Source organism: Equus asinus, chromosome 6, assembly GCF_041296235.1.
Source record: "Equus asinus isolate D_3611 breed Donkey chromosome 6, EquAss-T2T_v2, whole genome shotgun sequence".
Taxonomy (NCBI): Eukaryota; Metazoa; Chordata; class Mammalia; order Perissodactyla; family Equidae; genus Equus; species Equus asinus.
In genome coordinates this window covers 100,426,277-100,454,154 of record NC_091795.1, presented here as the reverse complement: position 1 = coordinate 100,454,154, position 27,878 = coordinate 100,426,277, and the positions used below count along the sequence as shown (strand labels likewise).

At 50.3% G+C, this 27,878-nt stretch overlaps 1 long non-coding RNA gene across 21 annotated transcripts; it reads right to left on the bottom strand.

Moving 5' to 3' along the window:
- Positions 1 to 3,787: 3,787 nt before the first annotated feature.
- Positions 3,788 to 26,230, bottom strand: LOC106847505 (uncharacterized). 21 transcript variants are annotated; one of them, XR_011504245.1, is made up of 7 exons: positions 25,815 to 26,229; positions 21,839 to 22,016; positions 14,038 to 20,677; positions 7,410 to 12,817; positions 6,943 to 7,058; positions 6,283 to 6,551; positions 3,788 to 5,023 (listed from the first exon to the last, which is right to left on the bottom strand). It is a non-coding gene; the product is annotated as an uncharacterized lncRNA (long non-coding RNA). The 21 variants fall into 21 exon arrangements; XR_011504249.1 differs by having other exon boundaries at positions 6,283 to 12,817; positions 14,038 to 14,195; positions 14,791 to 14,844; positions 16,849 to 20,677; XR_011504250.1 differs by having other exon boundaries at positions 6,283 to 12,817; positions 14,038 to 14,195; positions 16,849 to 17,023; positions 20,594 to 20,677; positions 25,815 to 26,227.
- Between the last annotated feature and the right edge of the window lie 1,648 nt (positions 26,231 to 27,878).

The following is a 27,878-nucleotide window of genomic DNA, read 5'->3' as shown; positions in this document are numbered from 1 at the left end:
CTATCTGCCCTGCAGTCTGGCATGTGCCTGACACACAGTAGACGTTGAATAAACGATAACAAATCCACGTGGACTGAAGAGGCTTGGCATTGGAGAGGATGGAGAATCAACGATGATCTGCAAACCTCGGCTGGCAGCTCTGTGCAGGCTGGAGTGTGGGGGCAGACTGGGAAGATGGCAGTCTGAGGCTCCTTCCCAGGGTCATTAGTGCAGGTCCACTGGAGAGGCCCCTCGGAAAAGAGACTGGCTCCCTGCAGAGCTCCTGTAGGAGAAGCACAGAGCATGGGCCCTGCTGATCCGAGGATCAGAGCTGGAAGCCCAGGGTAGCATACAATTGTCAGAAAAGCATGAGGCCCCACTTGCAGCCTGCTCTCCATCTCAAAGGCATTACGCTCACAGTGGTTTTTAATTGGGCCCACGAGCAGATGTTTAGCCTCTCCCGTCTACGCGGAAATGGTCTAAGCACTTGCTCCTTGATTTACTGAAATGGCACAGAGGAGAGCCTCATTCCTACAGACTCTGAACACTAGACTGAGATTGTCCAGACACAGTCTGGGCTGAGGCTCACCGTCCTAGAAAAAGGACTCAAGAAGAAATCGGTAACAGGACCAAGATTCCACCGCCATCTCCTTGAGGGCCCAGTTGTCCTCACCTCCAAAGCGTATTGTCTTTAACAAGGTTTCCTGAGTAAGGCAGAGTCCTAAAAACATCTGGCAAGCTTTATCCAAGATTGCCGTGCTTTATGAAACAGAAGGAGTTGTTTCTCAGTGGGGTCGGGGGAGGTAGGAACTTAGCATCCCTTTAGTGTTTGAAACACAAAGTTCTATTTATTAGAACTGCCCTGTGACTTAGTGGTGGTGTTGGCCATTACTAATCCCTTTCTTTCCTCCCCATTGCCTCATTGGATCTTTACAGTGACCCAGCAAGACAGGTGAAGCACATCATTATCCTCATTCTGTAGATAGGAAAAGGAAGCCCAAGCCAGATCATGGGATTTCCTCAAGTCACATGGTTGGCACAAAGGAATAGCTGGATCCAGGTTCTCAGGCCCCTCTCCAGCCTCCTAATTCCACTCCACCACTGCTCTCAAGGGTCAGAGCAGCATCACAGCTGCACTCCAAAGTCAGAAAGCCAATGCTCTTCAGAATAGCTACAATTCTTCCCCAATTTGTTTGAATTAGTGAGATGCTCCACACGCACGGTAAGCTACACACAAGAAAACACAAACGTCAAACTGGCATCCACCATGTTCACTCCGGAGCCGAAAAACCCATCGCTGAGCATGAGATCGGATGCAAGAGGGATTCTGTCTCCTTCCACCCAAGCTGAGTGGGTCTGTGCAGACATGAGGGCCCTGGAGGAGCCACGCAGAGGCCTGAAGGACTGGGCACATCCCAACGGGAGCCTTTCAAGGACAAAAAGGAAAAGAGGATTTGTGACAGTCACAGGTTGTGTCTTGATTGCGGACGTGCTGAATCTTCTAAGATCCCATGAAACTCTGGTGAAAATTCCTACAGAAAATGCAGGCACAGCACCCGGTTTGTGATTAAAATTACCCTTTTAGCTTGGTGAGCGATGACTGAAGAATTCTAAATAGGAAGGGGCAGGGGGCTCCTCTGCTGTCCGGATCACCACCCTCAATGTAGAGTGGAAAAAAGCATTTTGAAGAGATAGAAAATGTAAAATTATGCCTGATTGTTTATTTTTAATTTTAAAATATGCTTTAAGATAGTTCTTAGTTGGCTTGGAAAATGCATTTGTCCAAATTATCTTCTTCCCTCCTGACCCTTGATGAAGCTGGCATCCCGCACAGCATGGAAGGTTCTTCTCAAGGAGTCTTCACTCTGGACTTGTATGTCACACCCCTGCTTGTGGGGAGGGGTAGTGGGAAAGTTCCCATCAAGACGTTTAATCGGCTAAGAATGGTTTCTAGGTTTCACTGACACTTTTTCTCCCTCACCTCCTTCCTTCTTTTCTGCTCCTTGAGGCCACAGTGTTCCACAGAATGTCACCTCTCTCATCCTCCAAGCTCAGTCCCCCTGGCTTCTCCCCCCCCCTCCCCCCCGCACTACTGACATGCTGGGACAGATAACTCCTTGTGGGGGACTGTCCTGTGCGTTGTAGGGTAGTTAGCATCCCAGGCCACTTCCCACTAAATAACAGTAGCTTCCCCAAACTGTGACGACCAGACATGCCTCCAGACATTGCCAAATGTCCCCGCAGAGCAAAATCACCCTTGGCTGAGAATTAAAATGTGTTTGAAGTCTTGAAGCAATTTGTCAAGCTGACTTAAGACCTGCGTTTTGCATAATTCGGCAAGTAAAAAACCTGTAACGAAATTCCTAGGGCAGGTTGCTAAAAACCCAGTTTTCTAGACTCTGTCTCATATCTGCTTTGCTAATCCCCAGAAGTGAGAGCATGGAATCCACACTAAAAGGAAAAGCCCCCGTGGTGACTCAGGGTGCCCACTGAAGGTTGGTGACCAGCGCCCTGGCAGGGAGAGCAGGGGTCATCCTCGGGGCTGGGAGTCCTTACCTTTCCATCCTACACACCCTAGAACCCAAGGACCCCAGAATCTGAGGACCCTAAGGGGAATCTGAGGTGGCAGGAGAGGAGAGATGCTCAAGAAAATGGGTGTTCTATCTCCCCTGGACTGTGGACCAGGCTGGGGTGCCGCTTTTCACAACAGGTGGGGTCACCAGTGTGGGGCACAGAGGAGAGACAGGGGTGAGTCACATTTCTAGGCCATTCTGGAGGGACCTTGGTGTTTCATCTATTTATAAATCCATGCTTATCCCAAAGGTGTGGTTTCAGAGGTTCTTAGAATACCCCACCTTGTCTGGGAAGCGAATTATATCAGTTAAGATGATTTCTGCAAACAGAAAACTCACCCCCCAAAAAGAAGGCAATGCATAAAATATAAAAATATAAAGCACAGTTGTTATTTCGCATAAGAAAACGCTGGTCACATCACAGTTCGGGGGTTAAGTGTGATAACTCAATGACGCTCTGAAGGATATGGAGTCTTTCTGCCTTCTGGAGACGGCCCTCCTGGAGGTGGCAGGAATCCCACAGCAGGTCCAGGTACCTTGCAGATGGCCATACCCAGAAAGAGAAAAGGGGCATTGATACCTACACATCTTCTTTAGTCTCCAGGAAAAGCCCTCCGAGGAAGCTCCCCAGCCCCTAGCCCTCATTGGCCGGATTTTGCTATAAATCTAAGTTCAAAATATCCTCTCAAAAAGGAAAAGGGACTGTCCTAATTGATGAAGACCAACCAGGATCCACCCTTGTGGCTGCGGGGAAGCACCGTGCCCTAGAGGACGAAGCTGACCCAAATCCACACCAAGTTAGGGGTCCCTGACCAAGAGGGGACAAGGACAACAGCCCCGTGGCAGGAATCAACAGAATCTGATGCAGAAACTAGGCTCTTTGAGCCTATTTGGTTCAACACAACAGGCTCCCCGCTTCATGTCATTTCATCCTCACCGTATTCTCACTTAATACTCATGGTAATTGGTCCTCTGGGAGAGTAAGTGCTGCTTCCCGACATTATGCAGCTAGGAACCAAGACAGAGCTAAGATGCGAGCCCAGATCTGCCCAGCTGCAAGTCCTGTGCTGTCTCCAGAAGCCGAAGACTGATCCAGACTACAGCAGGCGCACACCACGAGCGGGGGTGGGATAAACAAATATTTATTATTTTGACAATTATGAATTTAAGATTTATTTCAAAGAAAAATCTAACTAGCAGATCAACTCCATAGATAGTATTGCTTTAGACTAGGATTAGTTTTTAAAAATCAGTTTTAAGAAAAATATTAGGCAAATAACAGAACTGGTGATTTATGGATGTAACACAAGGAAGCGGGAAGATGGTACCCAGACAAATGCCATGGAAGTTGAGCTCTCTGCCTCCGGGAGACATGATTGCTGATGTCCCAGCCCATGAGACACACTGACTCCAGTTCAGATAAAGACTTGACTGAAATAAGGCATTTTCTGAGTTAATTCCCATTAGGAGAAAAGGGGGAATGGCTGAATACCCCAGTGTCCATTGTATGCTGACCTGGGTCCCCAGGAGACAGTCTGCCCTCAGGGGGGTCACAAGGATGTGGGATGTTGAGGGGATCCCTGGAGGAGGGGATCAGAGAGGCCGAGCTGGGGTACTTTGAGAACATGAGTTCTTCAACCTGCTGCTCAAAAGTGACCTTACACATAGGTGGCTACTCATGTAGACACACGGCCCTCCAGGTAATAATGCCAATTCCCCCTCTGCAATCTGCCTGGCACCAGTCCTGTTTCTGTGGACCCACCCTGACCTGGAGCCTGCTCTAGCAGCCCACTTATTCAGTTGTCAAACCACAGATGTTTGAGTTTTCTCCTCTCTGCTCTTTACTCTCATTTGGGAAGCAATTGAAGATTCTAACAAAAACATAAACAGCTATCATCTATCGAAGATTTAATCTATGCCACTCAGATGTCTAACCCCATGCATACTCCAGTTATGATCTGAGGTCCCTTTGTACATGTCGTCGGCGTCCAGGCTCAGGGGCGGCTGCCAAGTCTGTTCGTGGCGCCTTGGGTGAGAGTGAACCTGGCCGTCTGCCCTTCTCCTTGGGTGCCGGGCGTGCAGGGCCTGGGTGAGTCCTCCGGCACTTTGCCGACCTCCTTCTCCAGGGTGTTGAGCGCTCAGAGGAAGGTCCACATTCAGGGCCTCTCTTGAAGGCTGCACGTGAGGAGGTAGAGGGGGCGGGTGTGTACCAGGGGGCAGGCGCCCTGGACCCAGATAAACCCGTGAGCTCGGTGTGGACTCTCCCACAGGCGCTGCCCTCGTAACTGACCAGCCACATCCTATGTCATCGCCCATCGTCTTCCTGCATCCTGTTTCGCCATATAACATGGTGATTGGACTCAAAACAACCGACTTTGGACAAAAACACTCTTGTGTTTGGGGATGAAATAATATTAATTTAGGCAGTGAGCATCTGATCAGAATTCCTTGTAAATATTTAGACCAAGTGCCTGGGGAAGAAAGAGACCTAGTTAATTGTAATTAATCGTGGATAATTCATTACTTACAGTATACGTCTCGGCTGGAGCTCCACTGGGCTCAGAATCTTAAAAAGGCTCCAGCCTCCAAGCTGAACTGACTTCGAGGAGGTAGCATCTCCTCGGGTCTGACAACGACAGATTGAAATGCAGGGACAGCAGGCTCCCACAGCCCCGTGGAGGGCGGGCGAGAACCAACCCTCGGCCTGGGTGGGTAGTAACTCATTCTGAGATGCAGCGAAGATCGAAGCTCAGAGGTGAACAAAGAGCCAGGGCTGCAGTCGCCAGAAAGTCTCCCCTCGGATGTCTCCCTTTTGCTGAGTCTTCAAAAGAGCTGCTTAACCTCGGGGACCTTTGCCCTCCCGGCCCGCGGGAGGAAGCTCCGGGCAGTGACAGGACTGACATCGTCATTCGTGGTGCAGAGGAATCTAATTGATTAAGTGCAGGAGAGACAAGTCTGGAAAGAATTGGCCCTGATGGCTGAAGGGAGAAGGCCCTTCTAACGCAGTCTTCCCCATCTGTGGACAGCTGGGGGGGATCTGCAGCCATTCAGATGAGGGGGATGTGGAGGGATGCAGAGCACACTGCACCAGAGGAGCTGTGGGAGCCAAGGGTGCTCCCAGAGAATCGGAGGGGCGGAGGGCAGCACGGCTGTTGCCTGAGGCTTAGAAGGAGGGCATGGGGAAGGGAGACCCTTGCGAACCGTGATTGGAAGGGTGAAGAGAGCCCATTCCAGGAATGCAATCCTGACCCCGGAGGAGCACTGAGGACCTCCCTTGCCCTCATCCTCCCACACAGCCTTGTCCACTCTGCCCTCCGAGCCCCCTCTGAGAGCCCCTGCCCTCCAGCCCTCCTGCGTGGAGCATCACCACGTCTGCCTGGGCCCAGGTGCAGGCTCCGCTCGGAGGACCTCCCTGGTTCCAGTGTCCCTCTTTTATCCATTTTTATGGAAATGCCACACATCTAAACTGCAAATCTGATCACCGCCCACTTTTCCGTTCACTTCCGATTGCCTATGATTAATGGGTCCAATTGCTGGTGCAGTCCCGGCACGGGGCCTCCCCGGGGTCTGAATCCTCCGCTTTCATCTCCACTGCCTCCTCCCGGCTCCACTGGATCTGAACCATGTCAGGGGTCTCACAAGTGCAAGACATTGCGCCCAGTGGATCCTCCTTGTGCACAGATTCCATATTTACAAATGCACCTACTCACTGAAATCCCTCATTACTCACGATGCTTTCGTGGTCGCTCTCGGAGAAGCATAGAGCGGTAAAAAATTTGAGTCGCCGGATGCACCCTTTCCAGCTGAGACGGAACAAGACGACACTCGGCCTTTCTATTCCAGCTCGTCCTATGAACAGGGGTGCTTTTTGTAATCTATTTAGCACTATGTTTTTCACATTTTTGTGCTTTTGTTGGTGATTTCACTGTTTAAAATGGACCCAAGTGTCATGCTGAAGTGCTGTCCTGTGTCCCTCAGCACGAGAAGGCTGCCATGGGCCTAAGGAGAAAATACATGTTAGATAAGCTTCGTGCAGTCCTGAGTTGTATGCTGCTGGCCACGAGTTCAATGTAATGAACCAATAACGTACACTAAATAAGGTGACTTTCAACAGAAACACACATGAGACAAAGTGGTGAGTTTGGTTGATGACAATGTTGTGACCAGGAGTTTGCTGGAATTTAACTGTGACGGTTAATTTTATGTGTCAACTTGGCTGGGCCATGGTACCCCAGTATTTAGTTAGATATTTTTCTGGATGTTTTCGTGAGGATGCTTTTGGGTGAGATGAGCGTTTAAATTGGTGGACTCTGAGTAAGGCAGATGGCCCTCTACAATGTGGGTGGGCCTCGTCCAATCAGTTAAAGAACTGAATAGAACAAAGACTGACCTTCTCCAAGCAAGAGGGAACTCTGCAGCAGAAGGCCTCCAGACTTGAACGACAGTATTGGCTCTTACAGGGTCTCCAGCCTGATGGCCCACTCTGTAGCTTTTGGACTTGTCAGCCTCCATAATGGCAAGAGACAACTCCTTAAAATAAATCTCCGCCTATCGGTTCTGTTTCTCTGGGGAACCCCGACTCACCCACCAGCCCTGTAGCTCCCTAGGAGCAGGGGTCCAGCATTTGCTAAGTCAGCATTTGTGGCAACATTACGGAGTGTAACTGCTGTGAACATTGAGAGTCAACTGCATTGTTTTCGACCGCAGTACCTTCTCCCACTTGCCCACCTGGCTGTGATCACTCATGTCATAGGATTTTTCCAAGCACCCATCCCCACACCCCACAGGGCAAAGCTCTCCACGGCCCCCAGACCCCCTCCCTGTGCCTCCATGCGAACTGGCGTCGCCCTCTATTACCTGCTGAGCAGAGAATCCACACATGAGTGTTGGCAGAGTTGCCTTCCCCACCGAACCGTGAGCACCTTCAGCACGGGCCATGTTTCTGTGGCCCCAGAGCCAGCTGAGCTCCTGGAATGCAGGAGGCTCTGGATAACCATTTGATGCACAAATAATGGGATGAGAGGGTCCCCCACAGGAAGGCAGGGGCTCCCAACTGTGTCATCAAAGCTGCCTCCGTAGCCACTGAATGAGACCCCTCTTCTGCGTACAGTGGACACGTGGGTGTGAATGTCACCCAAAGGCACACATAGGAAATGTCCCCTCCTGTCACACTGTGGGGACGCTTGCATTCACTCTATTTTGAGGACTTAATGTCTCCACTGGAAGCAGATATTTGCTGGCCGGGAACCACTTGGTGGTGTGATCTTACATTAGCATTTTAGCTCCTCAAATTAGCGGGGCCCTGGGGGAAGGAAGCTCAGGGGAAGCATGTTTCGATGGGTTGTTTACCAGAAGACATTGTCAAAACCTGTAAGCATGTGAGCTAAAATAGCGAAGGACCACAGCGTCTCAGGCTAACCCGGTGTGGGGTCGGGAGGGCGAGAACGTGGGCAAGGATGTGTGCTGCTAATTGGTCTCTGGTGGTACCCGCTGCACAGCTTCCGTCCGGATCCATCCTGCTTGGAGCCATAGGAGACAGGGAGACATTTCCACACCACTCTGCGAGAATATCTGGAATCAGGGAATTGTGGAACTTCAAGGGAAGTGAGAGAGCAGTCAAGGGAGAACTTCAAGGAAGCGGATTGTGGTTCACTCGCTCTTACAAATTACAGAGGACCCACAATCCCAGTATCCCCACTGAGTGGTCGTCTGGAGTGGTGGTGAGCGCCCTCCCAGAGAAGACACTGGGAGACAGGTGGGGCTCGGGAGACCCTGGAAGGGGATTTCTAAGTCCCCTTACGTCCCTTCTAACCCTGAGACCTGAGTCATTTCCCTACTTGGGAACCATCAACTTCAACCCGCTGCCTCATGCAGCACCTGCGCCAGGTGCGAACCTGAGAGCAGGGCTGCAGCCAGCAGACCACGCTGTTGTAGGCGCCAGCATCTCAGTGGAGGGTGGTCTCATGGCTGGCCTGGCTCGCTGCCTCCGGGTGCAGCAACGGTTCCCCTTCCTCAGGGCATGGCCAGCATCTAACATGGCCAGAGCTGGCAGCTGGCTGGGTGAGCCTGGAGGGGTTCAGCCCTCAGCACCCACCCAGCCTGGGCCTTAGGCAAAGCACAAACAGCACAGCCAACCTGACAATCCCACCTGAGGTCCTGTTTTACCTTCTTGACTCATTCAGTCCTCTAGCCCCAAGCCTTGTATTGACGTTGACAACAATTTTACGAGGACAGTGACAAGATCTGACAGAGTTTTAAAATTGTCAAGAAAAGGTAAAAAATTGCTGTCCAAACACAGGCTTAAATCCTAGGCCAAGAATTCAGTTGCTATATGGACATAGGAGAGTCAGTTCATCTCTCTGCCCTCAGTTGCCCCATCTGCAAAATACATGGATGTAGGTTTCTGGGAAGTGAAGACAGGTTGCCACATTGCACCATGAAACACTGTACAGATGTCCATTCATTAGTGGTACCAGGAAGCGCCTGCCTGCAGGGAGCTGTCCCTCAGCATCCTTGGTCACATCTGCAAGTTCCTTGCACAGCCTCTGGTCCATGCACAGAATGTTCTTTCCTGCCGTGTTCTCCATCCACCTGGGATGGAAGCCCAGGGCACAGGGACCCTCGCATTTTTACATGGTGACCAGCATCTGTCATACTTCTTAGGCTCAGTTCACATCTGATCAAAATAACAATCGTGTTGGGAATTTTAACATCTTGTTCTTTGTCACTTTTGAGGATTCAGATGCCAGAGATATTTTGCATTTGGAAAGAATTGCTCAATATATGAGTTCTCAGGATGGATTCTGAAAAACAAAATCTCAAGAACGTTTCATGCATTTTTTTTTTTGTAATTTTTCCTCTGCCAACTAGTGGAACCCAAAATGCAAGTGATGACTTATCCCTTGACAGTGGCATTTGCTGTAATGCTTCCCAATGTGACTATGGATGACCCCACTAGAAATCACTGGTTTCTGAGTGATGTTGGTGAAAATAGTCACAATAATGATTAAGGTCATTGCTTCGAGATGAGAATAGCAATTGGTAAAACAAACCCAAAGACTCTTCAGTGACATCGAGGTAAAACTTTCTTAGAGCTCTGATTAATTTTAACAGTCTGATGTCCACTCCAGAGAGACAGCCTAGAGAAAGCTTTTGTCCTGCAGACACATGTGCTTTAGGCTGAATCCACCTGCACCACTTACGAAGAATACGACCTTGAAAATACCACTTATTCTCCCTGAGCCTGTTTTCTGTCTGGAAACAAGTGGGGTCGATCCCATCACAGAGTGGCTGGTGAGCACTAACTGACTAACAAGTGCAGGGTTATGAGCACAGTGACTGGCACTCCTGGCACACGGTGAGCATCAATACCCTTTCTTTACACCAAATGTGGAGAAATATTTACAAAAATAAAGTTACTACATCTATTGCCTTAGGGCTCTAAAGAAGAGAATCAGCTCCTAAAAAAGTGGGTGACACTACCAATCCTGCAATGGCCCAACGTCAGAGCACAGGAGGAAAATGGGAGGGGACCGGACGCCTCGCACTGCCCTAAGCTTCCCCAATCATCTGTGCAAGAACAGAGCAGCCCAAAGGAGGTGGTGAGTCTTGCTGAGTAAGGATTACGGAATCGTTGTGCCCGGGTTGGAGACTAATTCTACCACTAACTAGCCAATAACCTTGCAGGATACTCACCTGTGCCTATTCCTGAATTTTCCCAGAGAATTTTTTAAAGGATTACATCAATTTATACATGGACAGTACTTAGAGAACATTCTCGGTTCTCAACTAATGGTAGCTATTTATCTATATCAAGAGTTGGCAAACTATGGCTCCCCACTTGTTCATATAAATAAAGTTTTATTGGAACACAGCTCTGCTCATTTGTTTATGTGTTGTCAGTGGCAGTTTTCACACTGCAACATAACAACTGAATAATTGAGACAGAGACCAAATGTCCTCAAACCTAGAATATTTACTATCTGATCCTTTATTGAAAAAGTTTACTGTTCCCTTGAGAGAGTTAATTTTATGTGTCGGCTTGACTGAGCAAAGGGTGTTCAGATATTTGGACAAACATTATTCTGGGTGTTTCTACAAGGGTATTTTTGGATTAACATTTAAATCGAGACTAATATTTAAATCGAAAGACTGAGTAAATCAGATTGTTCTCCCCAATGTGGGCGGGCCTCAGCCAATTTGTTAAAACCCTGAATGGAAGAAAAAGACCAACCAACCCTCCCCCAAGTAAGAGAGAGTTCTCCAGCAGACACCTTCGGACTTTATCGCAGCCTTGGCTCTCCCGTGGTCTTCAGGCTGCTGGCCCACCTCGCAGAGTGGCCCTGCCAGCCTCTGTAACTGGGTGAGCCGACTCCTTATACGTGTGCTTTACTGGTCCTGTTTCTCCAGGGAGCCTGTTCTCAATCTATCACACCTCCAGTTTCCATTCGCTGAATACTTCGGGATGCCCAAATGCAGCCCTTGTCACAAAGAATGTGTCATCTCTTTCAGGTCCTCCCTGCCAAGGAGGGCTTAAGGAGACCCAAGGCTGCGCCAACACCGTCCCAGAGGACAGGACCCCACACAGGATGAAGTTGTGGACAGTGGAGGAGGGGATCCCAGCTGTCCCCACACGTGACCTAAACAGCACTTCAGGCCCCTCAGATGCCACTCGCCCTCTCTTTCAATCTTTGGGAGCAGGAATCAAAAATTGAGGCCCTAAACGTTCTTAATTAGTTTGTTTAATTATCACATAACACCACTTTTTCTAAGAATATTTTAGTTTTTATCATCTTTTATGCTGTTACTGCAATTAATTGTGTTGGAAAATGCTGAGCCCAGCTTCAAAGATAAGGTGCTAGTTTTTGAAGTACGATGTTGCTTGATAATGGGGTCTTCTTAGATTCCAGCCTCTGAAATTAAGTTGGAATGTTATATAATCTTATATATTTATATATACATAACAATATAGATCCATATTGTACAAGTAAATGAATAGATGTCGTATGTATGTATCATCTCACTCTAGTTGACATCTGGAAATAGCCATGATATTTATTTCCATATTTCTGTTCATTCAATTAGCCTCTAGGCACTACTTTTTATCATTTCTCTTTAACAAAAATCAGAAGATTGAGGGGCTGGCCTGGTGGCATAGTGGCTAAGTTCACACACTCCGCTTCGGTGGCCTGGGTTTTGCAGGTTCGGATCCCAGGCGTGGATCTACACATCGCTCTTCAGGCCACTCTGTGGCGGTGTCCCATATATAAGGTGGAAGAAGATTGGCACAGATGCTAGCTCAGGAACAATCTTCCTCAAACAAAAAGAGGAAAATTGGCAACAGATGTTAGCTCGGGGCCAATCTTCCTCAAAAAAAAACCCAAAAAAACAAATCAGAAGACAGATTTCACTGGAGTCTCCTCATCGGATCACTGGGCATCAGGGAGCGAAGTCAGGAACTACTCAACACAACAAACAAACCAGCAGAAGTGCAATGGCTCTCCCACAGCGGACGCTCACTCCTCACCGTGTAACAGGACTTGGAGAGCCAAGAGGCCAGCAGGACACGGTCATTCGGGGGCTCAGGCTGAGCAGACTCCATCTCCAATAAGGGGCCCCCACGTTGCTTGAGACCTATCTCCACGTCAGCGGGAGGATGGGGGACATGCTTGGGGGACATGCATGGAGCTCTCCTTGGGCCAGGCCCAGCAGCGGCCCCTGCACCTGTGCTCACATCCAGGCACTGACATTAAGTCACAATGCCACACCTCATTGCAAGAGAGGCTGGGGAGTCGTCCAGTTGTGCGTCCAAGACGAAGAAACACGACCTTTGACAAACAGCCAGAAATCTCTGCCAGTGTTGTTCAGCCAAATCGGGAGACAGAGTCTTCCCGTAATCTAATCACAGGTGGAAAAGAATATTTTCATGATGCAGAGAAGAGCTTAATGAATATTCCAACAGCCTTATGAGACAGGTAAATCAATATTAGTGTTTTGCCGGTGGTGAAGTGGAGACTGAGTAAACAAAGTTAGGGGCTCTACAACGCTTTGTGGTATCACTACGGAAAATGACGAGACGAAAGCTCCTGGATCGAATTCATCCACTTAATCATTCAAACCCAGACTAGCGACTTCTGCGTTCACCACTGTTCTACGTGGAGAGGATGGAGAGAACCAACCCTCCATCAGCTCTTCTCTTGGTGACCCACAGACCAACGGCAGGCCGTGTTCATTGACGCCAGGACACGCGGGCACCTTTATGGTAACTGCAAACCCAGAGGGAGCATATGAGTTGGTGAGTTTAAGAACAGAGAAGTGAGATGAGAGAGGAAGAGGAGCAAACCTGGGGTCGAAGAACTTGGGTTTGAATCCTAGTTCTAACGCTGCATTTCTTCCATTATTCATTCACTCAACAGGCGTTTGTTGTCAACCACATCCCACAGGGCTTTCAAAAATAAAATCAAGACCCCTGTTTTATTGAGCTTATGTTCCAGTGGGAGATACTAACAAATAAAACAAATAAGGGAAAATGGCAGACTATTTTGCCTCATGCGAAGATAAACAGGGTACTGACATAGAGACTGACGCTGTGAGTACCCAGTTTCTCACGCCCAGCATCAATCCACCAGTCTCGTCATTTTCCCTTTGGAGACCCATCCCTCTTGCGTTCTTAGTGCCTGCGGATGAGGGGGCAGAGCTGCCCGCACTGAGCTCTGGGGGTGAGCAAATGACCTGTGCTGACCAGTCAGAGCTCAGCATCATTTCATCCATGGAACTCAGTTCCAGGATAACCCAGGCCGCAGCCAGGTCAATGCAGTTCCCACCTGGGACCTTTCCTTAGGAGACCAGGAAAAGAGTCGCTGTTTATACCAGTAGCTAAAGAGGGGCAACGTAAACCTGAAGCTACTGACTGCCCTGGGTCCTGAGCACATGGAGAATGACCCCTGAAACAGGAGGAGATCAGTCCAGGGCCGAGGGACCAGCTGAGAGATGGAGAAGGGAGTGTTCTGAAGAGTCCTTCTCTGACTCCCCCATTACAGGAGCAGTGAATTCCCATTTTCCTTAAGCCATTTCGGGTTGTGGTTTTGTAATTTGCAAGCAAGAAGCTTCTAATATCCCAGCCAGGGGGAGGGGGAGGGCAGACGGGAGACAACTGAGAATGGTGTGGTCAGGGAAGGCCTCTGGGAGGGACATTTGCTCAAGGCAAACAGATAATTATACAGCCACGTGACAAGCTGGAAGAAGAAAATTCCAGGAAGGAGCAACAGAGGAAAAAGCCGGGAATTGGGAGGAAGCTTGGGGTATTTGGGACACAGAAAGGAGTCCCCAGCAGCTCAGCCCAGGAGCTGTGAGGAGAGTGGGGTGAGACAAGAGTCGAGCTGGGAAGAGCCAGAAGAAGCAGGCATCAGGGCTCAGGTTTCATCGTGGGTGCAATGGGGAGAGTCATGGAGAAGTTGAGGCAGAGAAGTAACACAATCTCACTTACGTTATTGAAGGATTGCTCCGACGAGCAGAAACAGAAAAGTTACTTCACAGACTAGACAGCCGTGGAGCGTGGGCGGATCCTAACTCGTTTTAGGTGGAGGCGGGAGAGCAGGAGACTCAGGAGGATGGAGCATCCTTAGGAGGTGGAGCCAACGGGACCTGCAGGTGGCCCCGGTGAGGGGGCAAGGGAAAGAGTGAAGCCTCTGGTTGGAGGACTCGGGTGGCTGGTGGTGCCTTTCCTGGGATGGGCTGGCGCTGGGGAGAAAGGGCTTGGGGATCTGAGCTGACCGTGCTGACGGGGATCCTGAGTCTCTGTCCACACTGCAGGGACCACACTACTCAGTCTACAAACTTGATAACTTAATCACTCTGAATCTTATTTCCCCAATAACAAAAATATAGGCCCCATTGTGAGAATATGGTTGAGGCAGCCAATATAAAAGTGACAGAAACAGCACCCGTGGGCAGCAGGTGCTCGGGAAGCACTAGACAGGTCTTGGGTTTAGACACATGCATGGCTCACAGAGCGTGGAGGCCCACACTTGGAGTGGAGTCGGGGGCAGCCCCCAGCAGAGCCCAGAGACATGGGACGAGGCAGGGGGAGTGGAAGCCACACTGGCCCTGGGATCACACGTCTCTGGGCATGCTGAGCAAAGGCAACGGGGCCTGCCCAACTCCACTGCGTGAGGAGCTGAGCCACCTCCGGGGAGAGAGCTCAGGCTAAGAGAAGAGGGAGTTCAAGTGGATGAGTTACATGACATTGCTGTTTATCTCCAGGAACAGAGTCTCACAGGCCAAACCACGAGTCCTAGGATGGGGAGAGAAAATAGAATTAAAAACAGAAAGCCAGCCCTCTCCATCTCTGTGAGATCGAGGAGAGGAATGCCCGCCTCCTGCAGTTTATCACCAAGCATCCTTGGTTCTCGCAGCCTGAGAGCTTGTGCACACCAGGGGCACAAGCCAGCACAGCAGAGACGCCAGGACCAGCAGGCAGGTGCCTCGCAGAGACGTAGTGCCGGGCTAGTCCAGTGACATCCAAGTGGAGTGGCAGAGGTGGCCACAAAAGGAGCCACCCCTTCAAGCCTGGTAGAGTTGGTGGAGGGGCACTTCCTGAAGGCAGGGGTGCCTGACGCAGTGGAGAGTGGAAGAAGGAAGCAGCTACCAGTGCAGGTCCCTAGGCCTATTATTTCAGGTGAGACACCTCTGGGAACATCAAAGAGAATAAAATATTCTGGGGAAATTGTGCAGGGAGCAGAGTTCCTACATGGGTCAGCGGGCACTGGAACCTCGACACCATAACTGTGTCCACGATCAGGTTGCATCCCCTGCGCTTCCCTCCAAGGAGAGGCTCACCCAGACCCAGCCCAGGACCAGCCTGTCCTTCTGCACGATCTTCTTCTTTACAAGTTGGTAGCCCTCAATTTGTGCTGACTTCCTTCCTGATGCTTTTGTCAGCTGCCATTGTTCTCATTCACGAATTTCACATCTAATTCCAAAAACAAAATAATAAACACGCCCCAACAGCTTTACAGAAGTATATAATTAACCACTTCTGCAAGTGTCTTCCCTTTATGGATTTCTTAAAAACTTTCAGGGATTTTGTTTAAGTTCCTTTTTAATAAAGAAGCTATTTTTAACCGAATGTAAATATCGGGCATTTTATGGGTTCGCATAGGGTATTTTTAAACAAGTCATAATGATTTACCCATAGAAAGGCCTCAGCTGAATGCTGCAACCAAGATAGAGCCAGACTGTGCTGATAGACACTTATTCCCCCAACCGGGGGACACTCGCCCACCTCCATCATCACCACCCCAATCAGCCCTCCCAAAGTCACCAGCACTGAGTGGGTGGCCCGCCGTATCTGTCACCTCCAAGAACTCCCAGAGGAGCTGTGACTGAGGGAAGCTAAGCACCTTGATAAAGTTTTATTTTTATAAAAGCCATATTTGCTCATGGCAAAAATTTTAGAAAACAGAATAAAAAGCATGAAGAAGAAAACACAAATTACATAGAACCCCCAAACCCCAAAATAACAGCAGGCCTTTCTGAGTCTGTTTCCCTCACTCAAAGGGGAGCGAAGGCGTCCTGATAAATCACAATAAACGGGGTCACGTTTGAGTGTGTAGCCCACGTCTTCTGGGCGTAGCGGTGCCCCTTTCTGAGAGCTGCTCTTCCTCATCCAGAGAGACGAGTCTCAGAGACACTTCTGTGCCAATGACCCGTGGCCCCAGCCCTGCTGTTTGGACCAGGAAGGGCAAGTCTGGCCAAGTGGGGTCACTTCAGATTCTCTCTCTAGGTCCTTTTATGGGGCCTGGCGACTGCCGAGCCATGGGGCAGCCTTCTTCAGCCGCACCTGCAGAACGTCGGAAGTGGCCAGTCCGCAGGGAGAGACAGACAGACAGACAGGAGGAAGCAGCAAGAGATGAGAGACGACGCGGCTGGGAGGCCATCTGTCCAGGCACCTTCCTGTTACTTTCCTGGGTCTGGTCCCACCTGCTGCTCCTGGACCCCACCTATGCTTAATTCAGTTCAAGTCGGCTTTTCTTAAGACTCATTGAAACCAGGACAGGGTTAAATTATGTACCGGGTGCTACAGCAATGTAGTAATGACGGCTCCCCGTCCCTGACCCTCCTCGTGAGGGCGCTCATCGAGCCTGGGCATGAAGAGCACAATAAATCCCTTCCACATGCTGTGGCACGTGGCTTCGTCATCTCCATCCCCGCAGATCAGGGATGTGAGTCCAGGATCACAAAGCCCAGGCCAGCGCAGGCAGCTGATCGGAGCCTGTCCTCAGAGCTGTACACTCACCTCTAACAGCAGCAACTCTGTCAACAGATGGAGGGACGGAAGTGTAGCTCTGTATTCTGGAATGTTCTCTTTCTTCTCCCTCTTATAGAGTTGAGATGGCCTACCGATGACTTGCCCAATTAGATGCTATTTTCAGTGAATTGTGACGGGTAAGCACTCTGAACCATGCACCATCCTAGACTCAGAAAATCAGAGATAAGATGATGCCATCCTGGCACCCAGGAAGCGGGGTCCAAGAGGAGGCCTGCTGGTGAACACTGTAGTGGAAGGCTGGGGCGAGGCGGAAGCCCAGGGGAGCCAGGGCTCCAATCGGGTGGCCTCCCCACAGGTGCAGGTGAGCCCTGGACACCTGCTGCCAGGAAGGCCCACCTGAGGGCATCTGGGCAGCCCCTTCCTTCTTGGCCGTGCCGCTGCTCACCCACGTGCCGGGCAGGGAGACGGCCACCAGCCCTGAGGCCCCGACCAGCCCTGGGGGGTTAGGGGATCCCTCCAGGTCTGAAGATGGAGATCTCACTGCAGGCCCTTCATGTCCTGACCCCACACCAAGCTGCCAGCCCCCCTTCCTCCATCAGCCTGCCCAGCGTCAAGCGGGGACCTTTCAAATTCCCCCAGTGACTCCCGGGTAAGCCCGAAGGGATGCTCACTCCAACAGGCTGTTTTCTTCCTGTCAATATTTTCAATAAACAGCCCTCATGCTCGAGTGCTCTTAGGAATATGATTAACATAATTTCCTTCACTTTCTCGAAATTTGATGTTTACAAGGCTATTTCGGCAAGAGTATAATGCAGGCTGACTGGGTCCCAATGTTGAAACGCTGCTGTTATGTACTTTTAATATTAATATTGCCACTGGAGGAGAGCATGGTGCTCTGCTGTACTCATTCTCAACCATTTCTTGGGGGCATTTAGATGAGAAAGGCAGACATTTCCCAGAGGGAAAGGAGCACTGTGAACTCTGGGGCTGCCAGCTGAGCCAGTTCTCAACACAACTTGGTCCTGGTAAACTCTGTCTAGGGTTGGGTTCATGCTTCACCTCCTCCAGGAAGCCTTCCTTGCCTTCTCTCTCCCCACCCTTTGTTAAGAGAGTTGAATCAGCTCACTCTGAGCTACCATTATACCTTTTAAAATTATTTGACTTAAATACTATGCCAAAGTGAGTCTGTTTATATATCTGCTTCTCGTACTAAATGATAACATCCCTGAGGCCGGGAACGGCATCTTACTCATCTTTGCGACCCCCATGGCTAGCAGGGCTCCTGGTGGGCAGTCTCTGAGACTCCTCTACCATGTCCTGGCGTCACGTCCTGCGTGGTCCCCTGGCCCTGCCTGCGGGCAGGACCTATCGACTCTTTTCTCATAACTACGACAGAGCAAAAAGTGGTTGGATGTCACTTCTGAGGTTAGGTCACAAAAGGTGATGATTTTGGTCACCAGCTCCCTGTGGCTATCACAGCCCTGGCACCAGGGAACCATCTTGTGAGCAGCCGTGGAGAGGCTCACACAGCATGGGAGCTCGGGCAGCCTCCGCCAGACAGGAGGCCTGCCCCTAGTCACGTGAGGGAGCCTGGACAAGGGTGGCCCCTCAGCTTTGCCTGGGACGACTGCAGCCTGCTGACACCTGACTGTGACCCACAGAGACCCCCCCAGAGAGGACCAGCTGAGCCGTGCCCAGCTTCCTGACCCATGGAAACTGGGAGACCCTGCAAGCTTTTTCTTTTAAGCCCCTAAGTTTTGGACTAATTTATCACACAGCAATAGTGACTAAAACGTGCCCAATTGTTAATTTGGACTGAATTAGATTGAAAAGAGTGCACTCCCTATCTGAGGGTCTTGAAGTTACTCGGCAGATAAAGAACGAGAGGGAATGTGTTCAAGCTGACTAAGTGACCAAGACTAATGAGACTCTGGAACATGGAGGCATTCTTTGAAACCCAAATGGAGTTGTTTTAGGACAAATAAAATCAGGCTCTGATTACATACGGACAGCCCGGTGTGATAAAAGAGACATAGCCGGGGGCTGAGGCGTTACTGGGTTAGAACTGAGTACTACCGAGTACGGACACCGAGCCTGAGGCTGTGAACTCCCGGACCTGGGCTCATGGAAAGAATCGCTCTGGTCAGGATTTAAGGAATATTGACTAATAACCACCGACTACGGGCCCCTGTCAGGAGGTGGAGACATAAAGACAAACGCACACCTTCCTCTGTCCTCAAGAACCTCAAATGCTTGTGGCTACAAAGACTCCAAAAACGACCTATAAACCCAGTTCTCGCTGTGTTCCCTCTTTGGCACACAACACTCATAAGAGGTTATACAGGACAAAAAGAACTAATAAAATTAACTGTTTGCAGAGTTTTTGACGAATTGGAGTGTGAGAGACCTGACCGTTATTTATTAACTGCCGTGCCCGTTGAGGGGATGCTGTTGAGGGGCCTTGTTCTCTGGTCACTGCCCAGGGACGAGAAGTGGGTGGCGATCCTACGCATCCGATTTGGAGCCGACTCCCAGAGGGGACCTGTTTTTATTAATTTCAGGGTTGGAAGGGGCGCTGGAAACGAGTTCATCAAACCTCCTTTCTGCAGCATCACCATCTGCTCCAGGACCCTTGGAAGAGCCTCACTCCACCCACAGCACCCCTGGAGAGCGCCCTCCTCGCAGCTCTGGCAGCTGAAACACCTTCACACAAATGACCTGCCTCCCAAGGTCTCCCAACCCAGCTCCCTTCTCTCCCGCCTCTTGTCCTCAGGCAGTCTCTGTGGAGGCAGTGTCCACCAGCTCCAAACACTTCCAATCTCCAGTAAAACACCTTGCTTTCAAATATTCTGACTAATTTAAACATCGAAGTGGAGCTGTGCACTCTAATGAAGAACAACCAAAGTCTCTGTTTCAGTGGCTCTTCAGTTCAACCACTGTCCATCTTGGTCTGATGGTGACTGGGTGCTGCTGATGGAAAACTGAGTGCTGCTGATGGAGACTGGGTGCTACTGATGGAAGAATGGGTGCTGCTGGTGGAGACTGGGTGCTGCTGGTGGAGACTGGGTGCTGCTGATGGAAGAATGGGTGCTGCTGGTGGAGACTGGGTGCTGCTGATGGAGACTGGGTGCTGCTGATGGAAGAATGGGTGCTGCTGGTGGAGACTGGGTGCTGCTGATGGAAGAATGGGTGCTGCTGGTGGAGACTGGGTGCTGCTGGAGGAAGAATGGGTGCTTCTGATAGAGACTGGGTGCTGCTGATGGAAGAATGGGTGCTGCTGGTGGAGACTGGGTGCTGCTGGAAGAAGAATGGGTGCTTCTGATAGAGACTGGGTGCTGCTGGTGGAAACTGGGTGCTGCTGGTGGAGACTAGGTTCCGCTGGTGGAAGAATGGGTGCTGCTGATAGAGAGTGGGTTCTGCTGGTGGAGACTGGGTGCTGCTGGTGGAGATTGAGTACTACTGATGGAAGACAGAGTGCTGCTGGTGGAGACTGGGTGCTGTTCCTTTCCCAGAAGAGTGGAATTTTCCTGCTCATGTCTTCCAATGTGTTTGTTACACTCAATTTCAATTGTGTGCAGAATCGTATTCCTAAGAAGACTTTTTATTATTTCATCTGCAAGAGTCTGACTAGCCAAGAGAAAATGACCTCCTCTTCTACATCCAAGTAAGAATTGAGGGTCAACCTGTACCCAGACCTAAGCCAGGTGATTGGGGCCCAGGGGATTAAATGGATTGATAACCTTTCCCATAACATAGGATAGTGATTACTCACCAAGCAGGACTCAGCATGATGCTGCCACAGTGGCTTCTCAATCCTCTTCATTAGCTGTCAGCAAAGCTCCACTGATGTGGATTCCTAGTACAACACGACCTGGTCAAGGCGGGAGAGGTGTGCACAGGACCCTGGCTGGCCGTGGCTTCCTGCAGCGCCTGTGGCCACCCCATGACCTCGGGAAACAAATACTTAGGCTGCCCTGCTCCTCCCCATGGCTGCAGCCCAGCTGGAAAGAGGGTTGAGAACAGAGCCTTGGGCTTCCTCTAAGAGCTGAGGACCAGCTGCATCAGGAAACAGGGAAGTGGGAAGAGAGGGCTCCTCCCAGAAGGTGCTGGGCAATGCCCCACACCACAGATTCTAAACTAAGGTGACTGAAAATCATTGGGACAGCAGTCCAGCCACCAGTGAGCATGACCTGGGGCCTCAGGGTGGGGAGCATCCCTTGTCACTGCTGGAGAATCAGGAAGAGGCGCAGGCTGATGTTAGATTTCCAAGACAGATTCTTTGGGAGTGAAATTCACCTTTTCCATACTTCCTTTCTTCCCAACATGTGGAATTTATAATTGAATAGTAACAACGACACATGGATATCCTCAAAGTACCTCTGACCTCAGTTCTCGTTTCTGAGTAGCTAGTGGGTGGGAGAGCCCAGACCTGAAAGCACATGAGAAGGGGCTGCTCCTGCGTGCTCCATGGCCACCCTCTCACCCTGCCCAGGTGAGCCTCTGAGCGTGACAGCTTTACTTGGAGGACGAAATTACTGACTGCACTGGGATGAGTCCTGTGGCCTCCTGGCCACACACTGTGTACACGGAGCAGGAGACTCTAGAGCATTACCCAGAACATAAACTAAGTTGGGAGCATGGGGGTGGTGACAGTGACATGGACTGTAGAGACCCGAGACCAGTTCTGCTCTGGCCGTATGAGCAGGGCCTTCACTTTCTGCCTTTGAACTGCTACCTCCCACGAGCAAAGGCATTAGGACTCCAGTTTGACAAGGAAGAGGCATTGATCTCTCTTCCTCAAAACTTCACTGAAATCATAAAGGAGTCTTTGAAAACGTGTAAAGCAATAACACAAAGGGAAGGGAGGGAGAGAGAGACATCAGTGGACAAGAGATCTCAAGGAATTTCTGGAAGATGCAGACTAGTGGAGGAAGTTTGCATGACTGGCAGAAGAGACAAGAGGGAAAGCTAAGCACCACAGACAAGGTCGAGCTGCCAAGTGAGCCCAGCCATCTACCTTGGAGGCCATGGAGGCTCGGCCCTGGAGCCAGTAGCTGGGAGCCGCCGGACGAGGCGCGGGAGCAACGCTGAGGGGTTCTCACAGAAGCCAGCCCTGCGGTCTTCCGGGCACCACTCTGTGGGCTGATCGTGTCGTGGTGAGCAGAGACAGGCCCTGCTGTCCCCGAGCTTAGATCCTAGTTGGGAAAATTAGATAATAAACAAGCAAATAAATGCTTGCATAAACCATGATGGGAAAAGCATAGATGGTGCGAATGCTGAGTAGAGAATTCAAAGAGAGGGATGTGTGGGAAACAGATTCAGGGCAGAAAGCAGATACGCCACGGTCAGCCAGAGCAGGGCCGGGCCCCAGGCCCCAAGGGGCGTCTTGGTTTTTATCTTAGATGGGTGGTCACGAAAGTCCTCTCCAGGAAGGGGACGTTTGGGTCAAGATCAGATGGACAGAGGAAGCCAGCTGCGTGGGAATCTGGGAGGAGACTCATCCAGGAAGCAGGAGGACGAAGTGAAGATCTGAGAAGGTGAAGGGAGAGCATGCCCCATGGGCTCGGGGGCCTCATCCGGGCCCAGCAGCCAGGAGGGTCTCAACACATTTTCGCTAAATGCGTAAGTAACTTTTAAGAAGATGACTATGGCACAGAGCCATGGGTGAGACCAGGCCACGCGGGCTTTGTAAACCTGGGTGAGCAGGCCAAATTTTATACTAGATGGGACAGGAGAAGAGTGATAATGTGGCCTCGCTGTGTTCTAAAGAATTGTTGTCTAAGAATGGAGTGTAGGGGTGACCGGGCTGTGGGAACGCCAGGATGGCCCGGGGCTCCAATGGTGAGCAGCCCGGAACAACTCCAGCTGCTGCCACCTGGAAAAGCACTTGCTGAAAGGATCAGGGTGACTGACTGTTAACCAGGAGCCTCAAAGCCAAGCTTAGAAGCAGCAACTCCAGGAACGGTATCGCCAACTGTGCCCGCTCCACATTTGCTCCCACCCTCCTCCGCCGCCAAGGTGCAGCCTGACACCTGTGGCCCAGGGGACCGTGCTGTGCCTTTGGGGCTGGCTCACTAGCTGCACTCTCAGCTTCTGGACAGGGAGGCAGACGTTGAGGACAGCCAGGAGGAATGTCAAGAACACGCAATTTGGAGGCATTTATAATAGTCCAGGGGTCACATGACAGTGGCTTAGCCTCCTGTAGTGGTGGTGGTGGCGGTCTTTGAGAGAGGAAATGGGTTTTTGGGGCATTTTGGAAGGAAGTCAGAAGCTGTCTCTGTGAAATGGTGTGTGGGGTGAAGAGAGGCAGCTTGGAAAACCCAATATTTTGGCTTCAGAAACTGGATGCATGAGGGTGCCATTTGCTAAGATGGAGAAGACTCGGGAACACACTGGGTGGAGGAGGAAAAAGAATTCTGTCCTGGCCAAGTGGGACTGAAATGCCTGTCAGAGCCCATGTGGAGGTGCCCAGTAGCTGACTGTGCATTGAGGAGGGAGTTTGGACCAAGGGTCACAGAGGACATGAAGCCATGGACTGGACCAGCCACCGAGGAGAGTTTACAAAAAGAAATGAGAGGGTGCTGGGAAGAGGTGCAGGGATGTCCAGTGTCCGAGGTCAAGCAGAGGAGAAAGCAGCAGAGAGGGTCAAGGATCCCAGCAGGGACACTGAAAAGGACTGGCCAGTGAGGAAGCCAGGCAAAGGGATGCCTCAGGGAGAGAAAGACTCCAAGACCACCAGTACCTCAGAAAATGGGCAATGGTGGTGACAAGAAGACACCACCTCACTCTCATCACAAACCAAATCGGGAGGAGCATAGTCCTCACTGTGACAGACACACAACATCGCTGGTGGAGACGATGTGGATTGGCACATAAATACTCACTCCCTGCCCTACAATTCCTTGTCAGGATTCTCTCCCAAGAACAATGCAAAAGGACACGGTGTTTCCTAGTCCTGCTGTCCATGTGGAGAGGGTGCCCTGAGCACGCACTGCGACCTCACAACTCTGGTTCTCTCTACCCTTGCATCCTGGGGAGACGGCTCCAGGATATGAGGACAGACAACCAGGCACTGGGCTCAGCTCCACCCACTCTTCATAGGAGTGAGGCTGCTTCAGGGCTCCCCTCGCCTGAGCAAGACCCCTGTCACCATGATGGGACTTGAAGGCAGCCTGATCGCTGGCCTCCAGGGGAAGCCCACCTTGGCAGAGATCTAATGTCACACCCTCCAATTTAGCTGCTACAAGTAATAAAGGTGATTTTTACCTCCATAACTATTTTCTTATGTTTTAAATGTGTTTAGAATCTAGATGAGGAAGAAAGCTACTATTTATTGGGGACCCTCTCAAAAGCACCAATAGAAATAAAAGGACCACCATATAAGGACATATCCAGCCACAAATGTTTTTCAGATGATTTAATAATGTGCAAACGTTCTCATTATAGTTGTTTTGACCAAGAACTAGCAGTAAAGTGAATGTTCATCAATTAGAGCAAAGCGGGAAACTACATGGTGGGCCTGCACCATCACCACGATAAGGCCATTAAAAATAATTAGCTGTTCTCGAAAATGTAAAAGGATTTCCACAAATTATTTTGAGTGAGAAAACAAGAGATTGAAACTATGTATTAATACTATTTTCATAAATAAATCATGAAAATATGTTGTGTGTTATGTGCAGTATATGGGAGAAAAATATGAAAAGATAAATCAAGTTATCTAATATGCTTTGGCTGGAGGAGTAGGTACGCTGATTTTCTCTTTTGTTTTATTTTGTGATAGATGGAGAGTCAGAAGTTACCATTTAGAGTAGATAAATCCAGTAACAGAGACAAAAGTATATTAAAGATATAATGGTAAATACCAAGAAAAACAAGCAAATAAGAATGTGACAATGATAAGAAGTAGAAGAGAGGAAAAATATTTTGAAATATACTGTAGTCATTTCATTGTTTATAGTAGGAAACAATTGATTTGATCAAAGAAATAGAAGATAAGTATTTTCTATTAAGGTACATTAAAGAGTAGCTGCTAGAAGAGAAATACACACCTTATAAAAATCAGAAAGCAATTCAACAATAAAACAGTGGATAGCCCAATTGAAAACTGGCAAAGGATTTGAACAGACATTTTTCCAAACAAGATATACACATGTCAAGTAAGCGGAAGAAAAGATGCTCAAAATCCTCAGTGATCATGGAAGTGAAAATCAAACCCCAAGGAGGTAACACTTCACTCCACGAGGACGGCTCTAATAAAAAGGCAGAAAATGACAAGTGTTAGTGAGGATGCGGAGAAATCAGAGCCCTCACACACTGCTGTGGAGGCAGCAAAATTGTGCAGCTGCTTTGGAAAAAACTGTCTGGTGGTTCCTCAAATGATTCAACATCGTTGCCATACGGCCCGGCAATTCCACATCTAGGTGTACACCCAAGAGAATGAAAACGTTTGTCCACGCAAAAGCTTATACATGAATGTTCACAGCAGCAGCATTCATGATAGGCAAAATGTGGAAACCACCAAATGAATGGAGAAACGGAATGGGGTCTATCCACACAACGGAATATGATGCAGCCGTAAAAAGGAACAAAGCACCCATTCATGCTGCAACACGGACGACCTTGAAAATATTATGCTGAGTGAGAGAAGCCACTCACAAAAGACCACATGTTATATGATTCCATTTATATGAAAAGTCCGGAACAGGCAAATCCACAGAGACAGAAAGCAGATCAGCGCTTGCCAGGAGCTGCGGGGGGCAGGGGTAGGGAAGATGAGGAATTGCTGTCATGGGTACGGGGTTTCTTTTCAGGGTTATAAAAAGATTCTAAAATTAGATTCTGGTGGGGGTTCACCACCCTGTGTATATGCTAAAATCCACTGAATTGTACAAAGGTGAACATTATGTGAATAATACCTTGATAAAGCTGTTATAAAAAATCAGAATGCACATTACACACACACATGCACAAGTGGTGAACGTGATACTAACCGGGGTTTAGCTGCAGGAAACACTCACATCAGCAATTTAAGAAGGAGGAGGAGGAGCTCACGACATGCTGGACCCTGGAGAAGAGAGCTCCAGGCTGGGCCTCTAGCAACGTCCACCAGAGCACGGCCTAGAAACCGGCCCCCAGGTGCCGGGCTCACCCAGAAGGCTGCTGCTGCCATCACCACAAAAGGACCAGCGACTGGAGCAGAGTGGGACTGCGCGAACCCGCACGCCTGCTGCCGTGCGCCCTGCGGGAAGTGGCCGAGCCGCAAGGAGGGGCCTCACCCTTCTCGCTCCGACTCTGATGAGAGGCAAACTGTCAGCCCCACCCGGCATCCGGAAACCAGCGGCGAGGGACGTGAGCAATGCAGTTCCTGTTCCAGCCTCTGCGGAAGGAAGGCCTGCTCGAGGGGGAGACATGGATGAGACTGAAACAATCTATCACACCCATCACAGATCAAAAAGTGAGAAAAAAAAAAAAGTGAGAAAAAAATAGGACCCGCCCACTTTCCCGGTCAGAGTGCAGACCCACGCAGCAGTTTGGCGACGCTTGCAAACATTTAGAGGGCACCTCTCTCCTGCTTCAACAAGGACATGGCTGAGAAGCCGAGCAGCAGGCACGCTCCCGTGGGCGAGAGATGACTTGGCCAAGCGCATGCACCACAGCGCTGTGTGGTCACAGAGTCGGACCCGCTGCCTGCCCGTCCACAGGGGCGGTCGAGGCTGCGGTGGGACAGTCCCACAGTGGGAGTGTACACAACCGTCAAAATATGAGGCGGCTTTATCTACACTTTCATGCATCGATGGCTAAGATATATTTTTGAATTTTAAAAATTTCAGGATAAGTTCATTTCTCTAGTATGCAACAGTTTGTGGGAAATAAAAAACGATTATACAAACACACATGCTTACATGAAGATGACCTGTGTCTGGATGCACGAAGAATTCGGCAGGAACGGTGGCCCAGAGCGGGGGTGGGAGGCAGGCCGATGAAAGGGAGAGGAAAACGGTTCAATTGCACAACTTTTGAAAGCTCAAGCACGTGTGTGTGCGTGCACGCGTTCTGAAGGGAGGAGGATGCTGAAATGTCAGGCAGAACAGACATGACGCTGAGAGTGACGACACGGAGGCCGATGGTGTGTTGACCTGACAGCCCCAGTGGAAAGCTGGGCCAGGAGCTGCAGGAGCAGGCTGGGAGGGAACGTGCGACGAGGAAGTAGGAGCAGTGACGACAGAGCAGGGCTCTTGACCCTCCAGTCTCATCCAGCACCACCAGGAGACTGCTCCCCTCCCACACCTCCCTTCTCCTGCTCCACAGGCGGGCCTTCAGGGGACCCTCTGGAGGAACTGCACCGGGGGTTCCGGCCTCAGAAACACCAGCAGAGGGCAGGGCGGGAGCCAGGCTCAGGGCTGGGAGGGGGGCAGGTGACAGTCTGCACCCTGAAGAGCCCTGTACCCCGCTAACCCTCCCAGGCACCATGCAAAGCCAGTCCCTGAAGAAATCAGATGTTCTTAGAAGAAGGAGTTCGAGATACTGGTGTTTGGGAGTGTCCCCTAAGGACGGCCAACTCACCAGCAGATCTGCCTCTAGAAACAGTCAGTTGACAATCTGCATGGACACACGGAGCCACACAGGGCAGAGCATGGCAGAGCACCCTGAGCTCATGGGGTGACAGGCACACGACTCTGTCACCCAACCACATGTCACTGCATCGAGGTGGGGAGAGAGAAGGCGTCGGGGGGCAAGCCCTCTTCGACCACGTTATCCTTCCAGAGACCACTTCCCATTCGATGACATCTAGTGACCAAGAGTGTGTTAGCAGAAGATAAAGATAAATACCCAAAAAAAGTCTAAAATAGGCTGGAAATGACGGGGCACAGAAACTGCTGTTTTGCGAGCAGCCGTTTGACACGTGGGGGCTGCTCGAGGAAGCCCAGCACCCAGCACCCTCCCTCCCACCAAGTGCTGACGTGGGACAGGCTGGAGGAAAAGGACCAGGAGGGGACAATGGGCTTCTGATTCTGAAACCCGACTTAGAGGAGCAGCCTGGGAGACCCCAGGCC